At 33.5% G+C, this 18,762-nt stretch overlaps 1 protein-coding gene across 5 annotated transcripts in view; it reads left to right on the top strand.

The window, feature by feature from the left end:
* The window catches only part of PCDH11X (protocadherin 11 X-linked), a 590,766-nt gene that overhangs the window by 79,068 nt on the left and 492,936 nt on the right, over positions 1–18,762 (top strand). The window lies entirely within an intron of this gene.

Raw genomic sequence — 18,762 nt, 5'->3', positions numbered from 1 at the left:
TAATGTCAAGTTCCCTGAACATACTTCCTATCTGGCTTTTAAGACATTATATAGTTAATTATAATGACTGTGAATATAGCTGTCATGTAAGTTACAATATTGTATTACATACTTATAAACAACTATTGTAGAAAAATACTTAAAATTAAAATTTACCTTTATGAAAGTTATTCATATAGAATAACTTCATAATTTCTCCCCCATTGTTTCCTAATATTTCAGTTTAATTAAAATCATTTTAAGCAATGTCAAAACTGAGCCAACTTATTATACCCCTAGAGTCAGTGCCCTGCAGGTAGCAAAACGTACTAAGAGTAGCAGTTTCCAAGATCCATAGTCTCAGTTTAATTTGTGAGTAAAATGATGATGTCCAAGAAAAATGAATCAATACTTCACATGTACTGTAATAAACTGTGGTGGCTTCATGATCATTTGTACATGTGATTATTATAGAAGTGCATTTTAAATGCTTGTGTCATGACCACCCTAGTCTCTCCTTTCCTGCACATTGTGTGAGCTACAGAATATGTCATTTTTCTTCTGCATCAGTGACCCTTTCCTTGATGACTTTAATAGGAAAACTTCTAATCACTCCTTTGTATATATGAAGATGAAAATGTCTTGAAACAGTTATCCAGAATCTCTAAAAAAAAAAAAAAATTCCTCAGTAGTTTTATGGGTGTCATCTTTGCAGAAGGTGAAAATGGAAACTTTATTTTTAAGGCTGCAAGTAACTCCATCTCTCAGAATACAACTTCTGTGAGAAAGGAACTTCTAAATTGATTTATTTCCTGCCCTTTAAAGCTAAAATATTTACCTGTATAAAGCAACGGTGATTGAGATTTAACTGTATTTAAAATTGGGCTATATATGAAAATGGATTCTGGTTTTAATTATTATCTACCTTGATCTGTCCTTTGCTTATGCTTGAGGAAATAATATTACCATTTGAGAATAATATGGATGGCACTGAAATTAGTTTTCCACAAAAACCAGAGAGAACAAAAATAGGTATTTTCCTACTTGGTTCTTTCTTATCAGTTGATTTGATGACACTTTTAATTTAATTATTGTTATTATTACATGTTTGACTTACAAGGTGTCAAATATCTTCCCATCTCTTGTGTTAGCATCAGTGGACTCCTGGAATTGTCTCAATGTAGTGCACTTGATAATCTCTCTTATTCTAGTCAGTGCATAGAGAAAAACAGAAGAAAAGCAAATCTTAAGACTAGTCATCAAAGAAACTTCTAGGAACTATCTCGTTGATGAACTACAACCTGCTGTATAATTTCACCCTTGCAAGCACTTAAAGGAGTATTACTTCCTTTTGATTAAAATCCACAGTGCATAAATTGAAAAAAAATTAATGAAGTACATTCCCACGTTTTACTTTAAATATAAAAGTTTATTTCTAGAAGTAGGATAATCAAACCATTACATTTCTTAAATTATTTTTATTTTCAATGATTTAAATTGAAAAATTCATAAAACAGTTTTAATTCTACCCATTAATTAAAATTTTGTGTGTGCATCTTCTGTTTTCTCTGCTGACTACCCTGTCCATTTACCAATGAGAACACATATACTTCAGAATAATTTTTAAAAGTTGAATTTAGCTTCAATCAACCATTATTTTGTATAATATTTAATCATTTTTATTTCGATGCAAAATATCACTGCTTCATTTTACAATTTGTCGCCCACACTCATCACTGTTTAATTAGATTTTGTAATTGTGTGTCTATCTCGGTGTGATATGATGCCTATCTCAACAGGCCAAGTGCTACAGGCCTAGTAAATCTTGACTAATCTCATTTGAACTTAAGCCACATTCTGTAAATGTTTTCTCTAGGTGCTCTTGTGTAATAGACATTTTTTCCTTAGACTTTGTGAAGCTTACTTTTTGTCTATTTTAAATATTGTTTAGATTTAGGTTTCTAGCCTATTTGAAGGTGCTGTGATAATATAAAACTGTATGTGTTGTATATAATTAGTATTTTGAAAAAGAACTATTGTGCAATTTGTTTTTTCATGCATTATGGGTGTTCATACACAGAACATCCACAGTTTTATGCGGTGTTTAGAATTAGGAATAGACTGTTAAAATTGTAGAGTAGTCATAGGCTTTTATTTTTATTGCACATACTCTACACATTCATTGTAGAAAAATTTAGGAAATAGTAAGTAGATTTTAGATGAAGAATTTTAAAACTATTTTTATTTCAAACTATACCAGTAACTTTTTCTTTATCATTTGCTTAGTAATTCTGTTTAACTTTTGGAAGTGGTGCACTTTAAAATTACAGAAGTATTCTGTTCTTTTTAAATTATAAATTATACATGCAGGATTTTTTATACATAGTGGTAAATTGACTTATTTTTTACTCATATTGTTTATTTTTATAGATGTGTGATTAGACAAACTTATGTAATAAGTTGACCTGATTAGTTAGACAGTATAATCCAGAAGCATACTATATATCTCCAGCAGGAGACTAACCTCCCCTCAGTGAAAATTTCTAGTCTTGGTGGAAAAGATTTTTCATTAAAAAGAACGCCATCTAAATATCTGCCAAAAATTCCCTTAGAATGAACAACCAAGTTATCTAAGTATTTCCAAGAAGTCTCATAACCAACTCTATCCTTTTTCATATTCTAGGTACTCTAAATTGTTCTAACTGTCCCTTTTGAAGTGATAAATTATGCTTAATTATCCATACATATATAGGTACCATCCAACTAGGAGTAAGTCTTTCTTTGTGAGGGGTAAAGAATCACATACCATTAGGTTTCAGCTAGTCAAACTGGTATAATAATGAAAATGAAGTATTTCAATGAATATTCTAGAAATATTTGCACTGGTCTCCCTTTTTCTCCAGCCTTATATTTATTAATTATTAGTGGATTTATTTCATAAAATGTTATGTTTTTGAAATGTATCTTAAAAGCATTTTCATTTTTTTGTCTTAATACTTGGTAAAAACCATTAGATAATAAAATAATGCTTTCATTAGATACCTCGAGAACATTTAAATAATACCACTTTTACTATTTGCTGGTAGTTAGAAATAAATGAATGTGTAACACTGATTAAAAAAACGTTATTTTCAGATATCCATAAGATAAACTTTAAAATGTATTTACTTGTCTTACTGCATATCAGTTTTAACCTCAATTTCAAAATCACTGCAGATCACCTTTTCATTGAGGCTTTATAACTAAAGAGAATTGGTCATAAACATAATCACCTTAACACAAAAATATTTCCAGTAATTCAGATATACAGCTCAAATAGTTGTTCAGTGTCACAACCTCAAAGTAATCAAAACACACACACACAAACACACATACACACACACACACACGCACACACAAATTCGACCAGCTCTTTTGGTATGTAAACACAGACTAAGTCTCATATTCAAGATGGCAAAAAAACACAAAAATGGAATTGCATAGACTTTGGAAATCTATGAGAGATTATATATCATTATTAATTTTATTTATTTGATCACTCATTCCGAACTCTGGATTGGGTGGTTTTTTGGCAGAAAATTGTATACGTTATTTATGATGTTCAGATTGAATAATTACATTTTTTTCACACAAATAGAGTTATTCAAGAGAAGGTGCTGAGCTCTTTTCCAGATAGGCATCATGGCTTTGTCGACATGATGCCAAAACATCTGGAGGCAAAATACAATTTTTCACTGAATACGGGGATATTTTGTCTACTTGACAAAATTGATTGACTTTATAAAGATGCAGACTTTATCAAGTACTACAGAATGGCATTATAATTGTTTCATTTTAGATAGGAAAAGGAGTTTGACATGCTGTATAAAGTTATTATCTGAATCTAGAGCAGCTGAGAATTATTCAACAAAATTCTACATGGTGCTACAATTCGCCTTTATGTATATAAATTTCAGTTGTTTGTAAAACTATACACATATTTATTTCAAAATGCACACAAATTTTAGAAATGATGAGGTAGATACCATTAAATCGTTTTAGGTGGTGAGACTGGAAAGATAAGATACCAAACTCTTAAAATGAAGAGACCTAATTGTGTGTCTAGAGGAAAATTCATTTTACTTTGATACTTATGTTAATTCTAGTATTGTGGGATTAAAATGGATTAGGGTATGTATAGACACATATGTTTGCATAAATGTGTGTATATTTATGTTTGTCAAATTTTAGCAGAAAAAAGTAATATAAACATCAACCTAAAAATTTGTTCAAAGATTACACATCTACATTTATAATGTTGTTCTTTTAAACTCATGTCTCCCTTCCAAACTTTAATCATCCTTTTATCCCTTATATCATCGTATACAACACCTTTTATTTAATAAAACTCCTGTCATATTCAGTGCATTCTCATATCTGCTCATGTGCTTTGTGCTTTCAGTCAAATTATTTTGCCTCTAATGTAACAGCAGTACTTCTCTTCGTAAAGTTGCCCTCTTTTCTGAAGGATCGCAGATCCAGTAACATTCAATTATACATTAAAAATTAAACTCTTTTTCCTGTCTATATACCAGTGTAGATTCTACTTCTTTTGCACATTAAAAAAAAAAAAAAAACTTAGATAAATTTGCCTTCAGTAATGGCCAACTTCTGCTCAGTTAGAATAACTACAACACATACAAAAGAATCCATCAAAATAATCCTCTTTATTTTGCATTAATACCTTACTTAGTTTTAATACCTCTGAAACTGAAAAAGAGATAAGTAGTTCTCTGTAGTGCTCTGTACAATGTCAGATTTTCCGTTTCGTAAGTCTGGACTTTGTGGGTTTATATTTACAACAAAATGCTAAGATATGGATTTATCTTAATCATAGACATGCATGCATGCTTATCTGTGTGTGTATATACACACATGCATTTTTATAAACAACCCAGGGTGGACTGTGGATTGACAAAAATCGTGGAAATATTTGTAAGGATAGGCTCAGTTTTTAGGTTGGCTAATATGTACAATTTACTACCATTTCTGCTTTTGAGTGGAGCTAGTACTAAGAACTGCAATAGAAGAAAAGCTGTATAAAGTAGCATGAAAATCGTGAGGTTGTAAAATACAAGAACATTCACAAACAGTCACTCTTAACATTTTGTTTTTGCTTTGTTATTTGTAGCTGTAATTTTAAAAAAGAATAAACAGGTTTGTGTGTGAATATACTAGAGTGAATATTATACAGCATCTTTCAACTGGAATACATGTAGATACTAACACTGGTCGGATTTGATGTATTTTCAGTGCATAAAGTGTGTGTAATCTGTATTAAGTGAAATACCTATAAATAAAGTTGTTTCTGCATTGCAATAACATATCTTCTGATATTTTTTGAAGCGCTTGTTGTCAGTAGAGGCTATCCATTTCATTAACATCATCAAGGATCCTAAAATAATTTTTAGCACATAACATCCTACAGTTTCATGGTATAATTCATTATCTGTGTTATCTTAACCAGAACTTTATATGTTGGTATTCCTGGTCACTACCATTGGGAGATAACTGGTCTTTTTCAACTAACCCTAAGCACTGAAGTGGATAGAATAGACTCATATTTACTAAAGTTTTATTTTTGTGCATTTTATTGTACTTGAATTCTTGAATATTGGTAATATGGCACCACTTGTTAACTACTGTTTTTCATAGAACATACTAGATAATGGAATTTACCATGAGTTCAGATGAGATTAATTCAGTATTTCTCAAACTCCTACTATGAGCAAAGCAATGTAGAAAATGATGGTGGTTATGGTGAGGGATGGGGTATAAAGGAGTAGGGATGGACAATCAAGGTTCTCCCCTGGTTGCTATTAGCGTAAAAAGCCCCTTACCCAAGAAGTTTAATGGAAAGTATGTTAAAAAGGAAAAAAACTTTCATTTTCTCCAGTGCAGAAAATCCCTGCATACACAAGGTTTTTTTTTTTTTTTAAGGAAAAAAAAAGAGAAAAAGAAAAAGTAAGAGCACATACAAGTGACAAAATGCAAAAGCCTCAGGTTTTATCATAATAATTAGGAGTGTGTGTGTGTGTGTGTTTGTCTGTGTGTGTGTGTGAGAGAGAGAGAGGGAGAGAGAGAGAGAAAATATTGCTAATAAAGTACCTTACAAGTAGGTATTAGATACTCATTCCAGATTTCTTGAAATCTGAACTGAGCAAGTATACACTTAACCCATTTCAGGAAGCATCTTAAAGATTAGCGTTTTCCTGTGTCACATCCTAGTAGCAACCAAATACTGTTGATCTGGCCTCTAGTGTACCTCTGACATTTTTCCCTTTGCCACTTCCTCAATCAGTCTTCATCATTAGTTACCTGTTCCACTACTAATAGGTTGTCCCTCTTCCTACCTTCATTTGCCCAATTTCTTTTCTAGCCTATACCCAGAATACTTTTTTTCTAAAACACGGATCTGATCAAGTGACGCCTATGACAGAAAAGCTTTCAAGTCTTTCCCCACTGCGTATAGAATAAAACCTTAATTACTGTATTTTTCAAGTGTTTTACAATTTTAACTGGGTCTGCTTGTTCATCCTTCTTTCCTGCTACTCCGTTCACCCCACATATTTGTCACACCTGCTGCTCTTTGTTCCTTAACTATGTTAATGCACTTTGATGCTTCCGTAAATCTGAACAATTTACCAGAATTGTATTGAGCACTTCGTTTGGTAAAGACACAGTTGTGAGGACAACAAAAGTAACTAAGCCATGATCAGTGAAGTAGAAGTCCCATTGTGGAGATGAGACAAGAAAACATACTTTTAATAGCAGAGAGATTATGATAAAAATGAAAGACTGTTACCTGAAAAATTAAAGAAGCACCAATGGTGTCATTTTCTTCAGTATTTTTCCTTTTTCTTAACTTTAACCTTACATAATTCTTGTAAAATTAAAAGCCTCAATAAATGACTAGGTCATATAACCTTTCAAACGTTAGTTTCCGGAAACTAGTTCTAGCAAATTGCTGTTCATTGTTTTTCCTCATAAATCTTGGAAAGATTTTAAAATGTTTATTTTACCTCAGGTATTTTGATTCTTGTTACACTTCCCATCCATGAGTTGCACTTAAAATAAAAAGTATCAACAGAAGAATTTAGCCCATTTATTGATCTTACTATATAGTCCATATACCAGAGAAACACATCCTGGTTTTAGGTATTTTAGCAAAAGAAGCATCTCAATGTGGCATTTCTTAAAAATATGGCTCCCAAAATGTGTTCTTGTCCTCAATAGAGGAACTTTTTTCCATAGTGAATGATAACAAACAGATATTGAGAACTCTAGTTAAAATATACAAAAACTGTCACTGAATTACTGAGATGAAGTGGTCATCCCATATAGAAATCATTTAATTCTTCTCCCCCAATACCGAAAGTCAAAGTTATCAACTTTGTGAGAACAGAACAGCTGGAGAAAGCCATGGGATATCAAATGCAGAAAACATCCAAATTATAACATGATAGAGTTACCCTGAAAATTCAGAAACCACAAATGTCTACTCAGAACTGAGGGTTTATTATACACATACACACATCTTTAAGGAATATCTTTAAGGAATGCACTTCTTGGCATGCATACTGAAAGCAAATATACCACCTGCTTCCTAGAAATAGATGAAAATAAATAGCATAAGTTCTTAAATTAGCCCTTTTTTTTCTTTTGTCCTTATTAGGACAGAAAAAAATCTAAGTTGCAGGCAAGAAACATCCTTGGAGATTGGGGTTTTGTGTTGGTTAGCTTCTCTTTCATATTTTTGCTAGACAGTCTTATATCAGGATGTTAGAATGCCAGCATTTCTAGAAAACATTTCCATACAACCTGAAGATGGTTTATAAAAATTCATTACTTATGTCACCTCTTTGGGTCAAGGGAATGAACACCATCATGAGTAGGGAAATAATGTTTCTTTAGCTCACTTATAATTATTTAGAGTTTTCCAACCATCCCAGATAAAATAAAAGCAATTACTAAAATTCTTATAAAGTCAGTGGATGTTTTCGTCAGTGGCTGTTCTCTTCAGTACATATTCCCTGGGAATATAAAGTCATTATAAAGGGATAATAAAGTAGAAGATTGGATATAAAGACAAGGCTACAGACTCAATAACATGAAAACCTTGCAAGAGTAGCACACTGACACATCTCTAGGGAACAAACTTTCCCCTCCTTTTTGTATTTTTTCCTATATTTTTGAAGTGTTTCTATCATGGCCATGGGAAGATTATCATTTACAAAACACATCCCCAATTAAGATTTTTAATCTGATAGATCCAAAAAGTTTTTTTTTTTTACTCTGATTTATTTCTTGGGAACGATCCTATCTAAATCTCACTCAAAAATTACCATAGCTATACTCCAAATCTGCCTTAACTATATTCCTACCACAACTGTCTTTGTGCTTGCCTGTGAAATTTCAATTTTCATGGGGCATTATTCTTTTCGTGGAGAAAAATTCCCTAGCCCTCTCATATGAAAACCTAAGAGAAAAGTCTGAAAATAGAGTTGTCAGCATTTCCTTTCTTCTTCAGATTGGTCTGGCCTGTGGAATGTATTAGAACCCCAAGTTGACTCATATATGGGCTTGGGAAGAATTGGACCCACTGGGAGAGGCTTGTCCTCTTAACTCATAAAGAAAACAGGCCGTGGGTCAGTCGTTCCTATTCTCTGGGCAACTTTTGTGGCCTCATGTTCCAATAGGGACAAGTGTCTTGTCTCTTATCTAATCTCTCTCAGTCCAATAGGAGAACAAGTCTCAGTTACTTAGACACTTTCTGGACTAAGTGGCCCTTTCTACCCTGGAAAACAAGTCTTTGACCATCCTGTCCTTATAATATATTTTTATAACTCTTTCTTAGTAATATCACTCTCTGATCTGCTATAGTCAATTCACATGAATTCTCTTATTTTCTGAGCGGTGATCACTGCACTCCTTACAGTGAAAATATGCACTGTGTGAAGAGTCAAGTTTATCTACCCACATAACCTGCTATTCTGAAATTACATTTTTTCACATTGAAAGAGGTATATTTTGCATAACGAAAGCAACAAGGTCGTTGAGTCTTGTGAAACAGAGATTGAGACACAGGGAAGGGGTTGATGGTGCTGAAAAAGCTAAAAGCCTAACAGGGAAAGAGAAAGAAGTGGTAGGGCCAAAGCGTTAAAATCATGGTTTTCTCTCTTACATTTCTTCAATTTCATCAACTTGTATCTTTATTAATTTGCCTCTCCCTGCTAATGCCTACTATTGGTCCTTGCACAAATGATCATTCCTAAAGTTTCATATGTTCATCCCCTAAGGTTTTTCTCTTTCTCTCTTCTCAGGCAGAAACATCAAATAGTCATTTATATTCCCCTTGAGATTTCCCTTTGCCTAAAGGAATCTGATAGTCCAGAAAGACCTCCATATAGGTTCCATTTCCATACAAATCTAGATCTATATAATACTAATAGGAGATACATATATTAAAATAGAAATAATAGAACTTAAATTTAAGTCCTAATTGAAAAAGAAAAACCAAGAAGACTAAGATTTTCTTCTGATGGTGACATTTTTGTTTTGAACTTGAATACGTACTTCACTTGAATTTGAAAATAATTTTTACTCTTCTGGTTATATTATGCTGACCCATCTAATTCTCAGATCTGCAGTGCTCCCTATAACCTTCATGAAGTGTATTGTTTCATCTGTGGTCTGCTTCTATTTTAGAGATATAATGAACATTAGGGATCATGTGGTATCCTAGTCTGCCTCTATTATTTGACAGATGGTGGAACCAAGGCCCAGAGAGAGAACCGACCTTTATCGAGCACCTATTTTATATTAGGCAGTGTGCTGGGCACCTCACATGTGATAGTTCTTCATCTCAAAGTAAGTGGCAGAGAGATGATCAGTGGCTTAATCTAATTAACTCTCAAATTCTCCTTCCTCTCTGCTTCATCACATGTCTGGCAGAGCTGCAGCTCTCACAGCTCTTGATTTGAAGTTTAGAGATCTTCACTTTTAACACCTTCTTATTAAATTGCTCCTCCGCTATGCAAATCAACATCTGGTAAACTGGTGTAGATTTTTTTCCCCCCCAACTCTCTTTTGCCCCCTCCTGGAGTCATTCTCCTGTATTTCAACTCAGACAGATGATCTTTTGGATGATTCTTGTTACTAGATTTTCAATAAGTTTGGCAAGCACCACGTTCATTCTGGAAGCTAGGGGGCTTAATTTCTATCTACTTCCACTCTTGATATACCAGACCCTGAACAAACTTTAAAAATACTGGATATTCAAAAAGTGTTTAATGAAACTGAACTTTCTGTGGAAAGTTCCTTTTCCATTCTGCCTTTCCAATATTTAAAACATGATTTTAATGCCCTGCAGTTTGGTAAGGCACAAGATGAGTTTGAAAGAGAAGGGTATATATGTGTCACCAAATGTAAATTAATTTCTATGGCAATTTATAATAAAAAAGAACATCCAGGAGTAGTTATGAAGGTCTAATTAGCATGATGTGGTGTATTGGGGTAACCAGAAATATATATCAACTATGGACCTCCAAATTGCTATAAAAAGTATTGAAAATTACTAATTAAAGTACAATATGAATTTTTCCTTTAGTCATTTAGAATCATTAACTTTGGATTACACAGGAGAAACTGGAAAAATATTTTGTTTCTGAATTGCACTTCCCAGTTTAACCAATTCATATGTAGCTATAGGAATATTGATTTTTAATAGTGTCCAATATAAACTAAATGATATTATACAATACTCTTTTTTCAACTGGAAAATATGCAACACTTACTTAGAAAGCTGCATTGACTCCTTAAGAGCACTTAGAGAACATATATCATGATGCCTGTGCTACATCAGGTTCTGAAAATAAAGATTGGAGAAAAAGAAGGAAAGGATAGTTCAAGGAAAGTTCTGGTAGTGCCTGCTAGGGGCCCAGAGTAGTGCTGGGCACACTGTGCAGCAAGATGTCGTGGGAGGTGCTTGGGCTTTAAGTCAGAGAGACTTGGTTTCCAAATCAGGCTTTGTAGGTATTAACTGTGTGCTTTTAACCTTTTTGAACCTCAGGATCTTCATCTATGATATCAAGATGTCCAATTAACAGGAATGGAAGTGAAGATTCAATGAGATTATGCATAAAAATGTGCATAGCACAGTGTCTGGTGTAAAGTAGACATTCAATAAATGTCAATCCTGTTCCACATTGATGAACTCATCTAATCTTCTGAACAATATAACAAGCTAGATATTATTGATATCATACCCATTTTAGAGATCAAAAACAAATAAACTGGATCTCAGAGGGCTTCCAAAATTTGCCCAAGCCCAATTTAACCAGTTTAAGTGCTCTTTCCCCTACATCACAGCTATCTCAAATCAAGAATCTTGACAACCCTATTTTTGTTCACTGCTTAACTAAAGGTGACCCGCACAGCAGTCTTGCCTCTTGAACCCTATCATGTGTTCTTTTCAGGAGTGGAGTATTGGTCTAGGCAAAAATGTTAACTTTAAAATCCTTTCAGTGGTAGGCAAATGAATTTTTAAATGTAGCTGGGGGAAATAAAGTTTTGCATTCTAATGATTGGGAAAACTATTGACAGCCTTAGTGTTAGAATTAGGAAACATTAGATGAAGAAGATAAGACTGACTCGGAATGTGAGCGTGATTAGCCCAAGGTCATACAGTTAAACTTTAAAAGAATCGGCTGTTGAGTGTTAATCTCCTGACTTCCAGTTCAGGATTCTTACCACTACATACACAGCCTATGTGTCTGTGATAACTTTGTGCCCTGAATTTTAACTGCACAAAGCGGTATTGAATGGTAGCAAAATTGTCAAAAACTGAAACTAACAAAAACAAAACTGTTGTAGGAATCAGATTACGGTTTAGATTTAAGCTTTCCTACGTAATAAATCCGCTGTGACCTTGGAAGATCACTTATCCTCTCTGAGACTCAGTTGCTTCATATGCAAAATGAGGAGGATGGGCTTTTAAGAAACTCCAATGAGATGATTTTTCAAAAAGCATTTGAAAAACTGAGAGATCTACATAAATGATCATTGTTATCAATATTATATAACTAACTAGGCCTTTAAAACTGGCCTACAATCAGCTGTCTTCCCTCACAAGACACTGAAAATGATAGGTTTTTGATTACAAATTTATTCTTAATATTTCATGCAAATGCCCCAAATGACCAACTTGTGATTGTATGGGGAGACTGGGAGACTCATGTGTTTCTGAAATGCACTTTCTAATTCTTGAACTAAATTGTATAAAGTATTTCTTAGAAAAGTGTATAAGCACATGGAATCCAATTCCTTAAAACCATGGGTTTTCTATGGCATTTAAGGAAGCGGAGACAGCTTTCAGTGGCAAGTCAGAGCCATTTAAAAAATGATAGAGTTAGAGTAAGTCTTATCAAAAAAAAAAAAAAGAGAGAGAGAGAGGGAGAAAACTGTGCCTGTGTACCTACTCTGATAGGCACACTGGAGCAGCAGAAAGGGGATGATATTCCAAATCAGACATGGGTTCTAACCCTGACCTTGTGGTCTTTAGCCGTTGGGTCTTGCATAAAATTTTGTAATGTTTCTGAATCTCGGGATCTTCATCCATAGAAATGGCTAAAATAATGTCAGATTCATAGGGTGGTTGTTGAGAATTAAATGAGATGACATATGAAATGTGACCAGCACATAACGGGCATTTAAGAAGCCCTAATATCCTTCATCTGTTGTCTCAACTAATCCACCCCAACTACCCAGTAAACAGGTCATCCTCAGGTTGCAAACTAAATTGAGAGACTGAGTCTCAGAGTTTCAATGATTTGCTCAAACTTGGGCAACTGGTAAGTGGTCTGTCTGGAATTTTGCCAAGGTTAGCCTAAATCTCAATTTCAAGTCATTCCCTGTCCACCATTCTGCCTCTGGCATAAGACCCAAAATGCCTCTGTTCAGAGGTAGTTTACAAACGCAGAAAATTCAGGTTGTTATGCATGGCATTAAATATATAGTTAATTATCTTTTTCACGTTCTTTTTCCTTAGGCTTAGGGAGATATGAGTAGGACTCTATTTTCTGAACTATAAATAAATGGCTTTAGAGGGGCAAGTTTATAGTATAATGATAAGAATCTGACTTAATATGTGGTTTTATTATTAGCCATTTTACTCTATTATTGCCACATACATGAATGGCTATCTGACAAAGGATAGCTCTAATTAAAATAGGTATCCAGAGATAAAACATTAAGACAAAAATTTTAATAGAGTCTAGGTTCAACATAATTAGAATTCATACACTATGGAAACCAAATTGCCTAAAAAATTGTTTGAAACTTTAAATTATATCATAGAGTGTCTAGACTCTTAAATAATTTTTAATTAGAGTCTTTCATTTTCATCACACCTGGAATGCTAAGCTGTTTATATTGGTTTAACAAACCAAATTACACATCCATAAAACCTTAAATGAATAGTTTATAGATTTTTCAGCTCAGAAGCACATTTTATTTTATTTCTACTATACCAATTTTTCTGCTTATAAAATTTTATGATAGAAAATTTAGAAAATAAAGAAAAAATACAGTGATGGAAATAGGAATTGCTCTATAGTCCTGCTATTCAAAATTATCCCCTTTTTGCATTTTGATAAATTTCTCATTTTTTCTAATCATAAGCTTATATATTTGAAACTTGTATATTATTTAAAAAGGGAATTCTGACAATACTGTGACTCCATAAATGATTCTGTTACCTTCTCCTTTTAAAAACTGAGTTACACAAAGACTGAAATTGAAAACACATTATCTACACCCATAAATTGTACACTTACGAAAATAAATACAAGGCAGTATAGGAATTATTGTCATTTTGAGTTTGAAGAGAGAAACCACTTTGAGCTAGAGTAGAATGAGAGAGATTCATGAAGGAGAATGAACATAATTCAAATTTTAAAGTAGGATGGGAAAATGGAGAAGGAAATGTCCCAGTTGGTAGCAATTAAATGAGCTAAAGCACATGTTGTATTATATTAAAACAGGGTTTCAGTTACCTTTGAGATAAGTTTAGGAGGATAGGTTAGGACCATATTATGGACAACTTTGAGAAGGCAATAATTACCAGACTAAAGGGGTTTTGATATTTATTTTTATAACACTGTTTCTTGTATATCTTTCTCAAATGGGAAAACTAAATTTACTCTCTGTACTTCCTCAATTCCCAATCACTCCTCCAAACATTGTGATGCAGTCTCTTCCCATATCTGCTCACTACTCACATTTCTCATCTGGTTAGCAGTAGCCTCCTATTTGCTAAACTCAGAGGACATTTTTCATTTGGGTAGCTTTTGCCTTCATGTGACACTTCTCATTCATTCACTCCTTTGGGAGTTCTGTTTTCTTGGCTTCCATGATGAAATTCTTTTCTGATTTTTCTTCTGCTTTCTGACAATTCTGTTTTTGTGTTTGTATGTGAGTACTTTGTCATCTGTCCATGGTATAAGTGTTAGTTTTTCTTAGAATTATATCCTTCACCTATTGTTCATATCACCTTATACTCTCCCTGTTGTTTTTATTTATGACTCATACCCTGATGAGTCCTAATATCCATATATAGCTCTGACCTTGCCCTGAAATTGTGACAGATATATAAAACTTCCCTTTGGACATCTTACCATCAGTGGTCCATGGATCCTTAAACTCAACATTCTCCAAATGAGATCAATTCCCTCCGACTTCCTTTTCCCAAATCTGGTTCATTGCCTGTGATCAACTGATGGAGCCACCATTCACTTAAATCACTGAAGTTAAAAACTCAGGCAATATCCTATGCTTCCTTCTCTCTTGCCCCCTCCCCATTCCAATAATTCAACATTTTTTTCTGATTTTACATTTAAAATATTAATAATGAAGACAATGGAATATATTTTGAAAATATACTACAGGCCAGGCATATGCCAAGAACTTGAAGAGCATCTCATTTTATCCTCATGTCACAGATCGTGTTCTTCCTTTTTCACCTATGGGAAAAAATGGGGCTTAGGGAAGTCAAGTGCTTTGCCACATGTCACACAGGTAATAGCCAGTAGAGCTGCTATTTAAATCCAAAAATTTTAATTTCGGATTCCACACTCTTACACACAATGGTAGCATATATTGCTTCCTGTCTCTACTCCATTGTCCGATTTGACGTCCCCTTCATCTTTCACATAGACAAATGCAATAGCCTGTTGAATGGCATTCATCTTGTATCTAGCCTTGTTCCATTCAAACCAATCGCTACACAACCAATGGATGTTCTATTTCAACTGCAAATTTTATCATTTCAGTCCTGTATTTAAAATCCTTCATTGGCGCCTCCTACTTTTGGGGATAAACACCCTAGTTTTTTAGCATAGCATGCAAAGCTCTCCACAATGTCGTCTCTGCTTTTCTTTTTTTTTTCATTTTTCAGTTTTATTAGGTAGAATTGTTACAATTTGACTGCACATATACAATGTATTGCATGTAAATAAATATACACAATATGTTGCACATATTTTTAAAATTTACATGAATGTACTATTCATTGTTGCTAAGAACTTTTAGAGCTTTAGTTTTTTTAACTTACATAGTTATCAAAGGAATAAAGCCAACCACAAAGTAAGAATTAATTCAAAAAGATACATACACTCTGCTATTAACAGCAACATTATTTATACTTGCCAAGATATGGAAGCATCGTAAGTGCACATCAATAGATGAATAAAGAAGATGCAGCATACATATGTAATGGAATACAACTCACCCATAAGAAAGACGGATATTTTGCCATTTGCAGCCCTTCATTCACTTTTTTTTTCCCATTTCAAAAACCAGAATTTTATAACTGGCATAAACATTTCCATTGCATCAAAAACAACAAAATACCTAGATATAAACTTAACCAAGGAGGTTACCTATACTCTGAAAACTGTAAAACATTGATGAAGGAAATTGAAGATGATACAAAGAAATGGAAAAATATCTTGTGCCCTTGGGTTGGAAGAATCAACATTATCAAAATGGCATGCTACCCAAAGCAATCTACAGATCCAGTGCAACCCCTGTCAAAGTACTCACAACATTTTTCACAGAACTAGAACAAACAATTCCAAAATGTATATGCTTACTTTTCAGGCTTCGGTTTCACCCATCCCTCCCAGGGTCATAGTTTACAAGAAAATCAAGTTGCTTTCAGTTTTCTATTACACAACATGCTGTTTGTAGTCTCTGCAAATGCATTCCTGTTTTTCCTAGTGGACACCTACTCTTTGTCATTCTATTAACATGATTAACTTCCATGAATTGTTTATGACTCAGCTCAGGTTTCTCTATGAAGCTTTCCCTGACCAACTTCCTTCTTACCATGATCACATGAAATCTTTTTCTATCCGTGAGACTTCGGGAGAATAATTCTTGTATTTCCAGCATAAGCACATTCCTGGGATATAATACATATATAGTCTTTGAGCAGGAAAATATTATGATGAAAAATATTTTGAGACAACAAACCAAGGAATTAAGGAAGACAGAAGCCAAGCTTATTTCTTTTTTTCTTCTGTTTTGGAGAATAGGTAATTAGGTTTACTTATTTGTTTTTAATGGAGGTACTAGGGATTGAACCCAGTACCTTGTGTATGCTAGGCACGTGCTCTACCACTGAACTATACCATCCCACTAGAAAGCAAGTTTAAAGTAGGGAAATCAGCTAGCAGAATGTTGTGTTGAGATCAAAATAAGAGATAAGTGCCAGAACTAGTATAGTAGAGAGAGGAACTGAAAATCGGGCTTGACAAATGAGATTGGGACTGAATAACATTTCAAACATGATTCTAAAATTTAAGGCAGTTAGTTGGAGATGACTAATTGGAGTTTGAATTAAGGTAATTAAAAGTGCAATTTCTGTAAAGAACTGGGAGTTGAGATGGAGAAAAATGTGTATGCATTTTCCATGTAAAGATGGAGACACTCTAGTTTCTTTTATCTGTGGGGAAAAAAGGGTGAGAAGATGAGTGCAGGGATTAAATATTTTGAGATGAGTATGGCATGTATGAAAACTGTTATCTCATCAATAAATAGATATTTGGCATAGTTTTACATATGATAATATATTCAAGTGTTAAGCAATACAACTACGTAGTTGTATTTCTTTACTATATAGTTTAGTGGAAACAGTTCACTTATGATTGATTGATCTATTAATGAGCAAAGAGTTTTTCAACTACCGTTCAGTTTAAACATTATGTTTCTCCTAAATAACTTGTACTTATTGGTAATCGACCCTTTTCTGACTATAAAATAGCGTGTAATAATTGTAGAATGTTTGAGAAATACAGATGAATATGTAAATAAGATAAAGAAAAATACATTACCTGCAAACCCACCAACTTGATGACAATATATTTTCCAATAGTCTTTTCTGTGTATATACTAGTGATTTTTTTAGTTTTACAAAATAAGGATTATTATTTTCCTATTTTATTAAATATTCTTCAAAAACAAAATTTTTGATAACTGTATGATATTGCATTATATAGAAGTTCTGTAATATATTGTTATCTAATATTGTTGGATGTTTCAATTTTTTTCTCTAGGTTTACAGTGATATGTGAGGCAGAAGAGAGAAATAAAAATATATATAAATATATTTACTATATGTTATGCAAGTTTCCTTCAGTCACTGAGTTATGACTCTTAGCTCTCCCAAGCTATCTACACATTCACATCACCCCGCTCACAGCTTAGTAGGTACATGGTAAATCTCTTGCTGAAAAATTATATTGTAAAGTGATGGGCCTGAGCACAGTTAGGGAGGGTATAAGAAGCAAACTCACAGATCCAGGACAAATTGCTATTCTTTTAGACCCATCTATGTGCCTGTGTCCCAAGTGGGTTCCCAAGTTGGCATGGAATGGAAAGGCCAGAGCTTATCATTGACAAAGGCTTTATTGTTTTGAATCTGTTCCTACCTCAGACCCATTCTTCCAAGCCTGTAAACATCCTTCCAGGGAGTTCCACTTGTCACTAAAGGGAAAATCAAACTCCTGGGAGCCTTGGTCTCCAAATGAGAGGACCACTCGCTTCTTTGATATGTCAGTCTGTTCTCAGTATGAACACCAGCCTCAGATCCTTTGACCTCCATGAGATGGGTTTATATATAGTTTTTTAATTTTCTTTTTTATTGAAGTGTAGTTGATTATTTTTTTATTGAATGAAAATTTCTTTAAATTCTGTAGTGCTTTACAATTTTCAAAAGTTTTACACAAATGATTTCATATAATCTCATTATAATTTCTTTTTTCCCCCTACCCCTATCTTGTCCCTCCACCCTTCCCTCTCCTCACTGGTAACCTTTAGTTTGTTCTCTTTATCTGTGAGTCTGCTTCTTTATTGTTTTATTCACCAGTTTGTTCTATTTTTTAGATTCCATATATAACTGATATCATACAGTATTTGTCTTTCTCTGTCTGACTTATTTCACTTGCCCTCCAAGTCCATGCACATTGCTGCAAATGGCAAAATTTCATTCTTTTTTATGTCTGAGTAGTATTCCATTCCATTGTCCATGTATATGTGTATATATATATGTGTGTGTGTGTGTAGTATATATGTATTATATATGTGTAATTTATATATACACACACACACACTCATATATATATATATATATATACAATCTTCTTTATCCATTCATCTGTTGATGGATAGTTAGGTAGCTTCTAT

This window comes from Camelus dromedarius, chromosome X (genome assembly GCF_036321535.1).
Source record: "Camelus dromedarius isolate mCamDro1 chromosome X, mCamDro1.pat, whole genome shotgun sequence".
Taxonomy (NCBI): domain Eukaryota; kingdom Metazoa; phylum Chordata; class Mammalia; order Artiodactyla; family Camelidae; genus Camelus; species Camelus dromedarius.
Note: the sequence above shows the minus strand (reverse complement) of the source record. Positions and strands in the feature narration are given on the sequence as shown.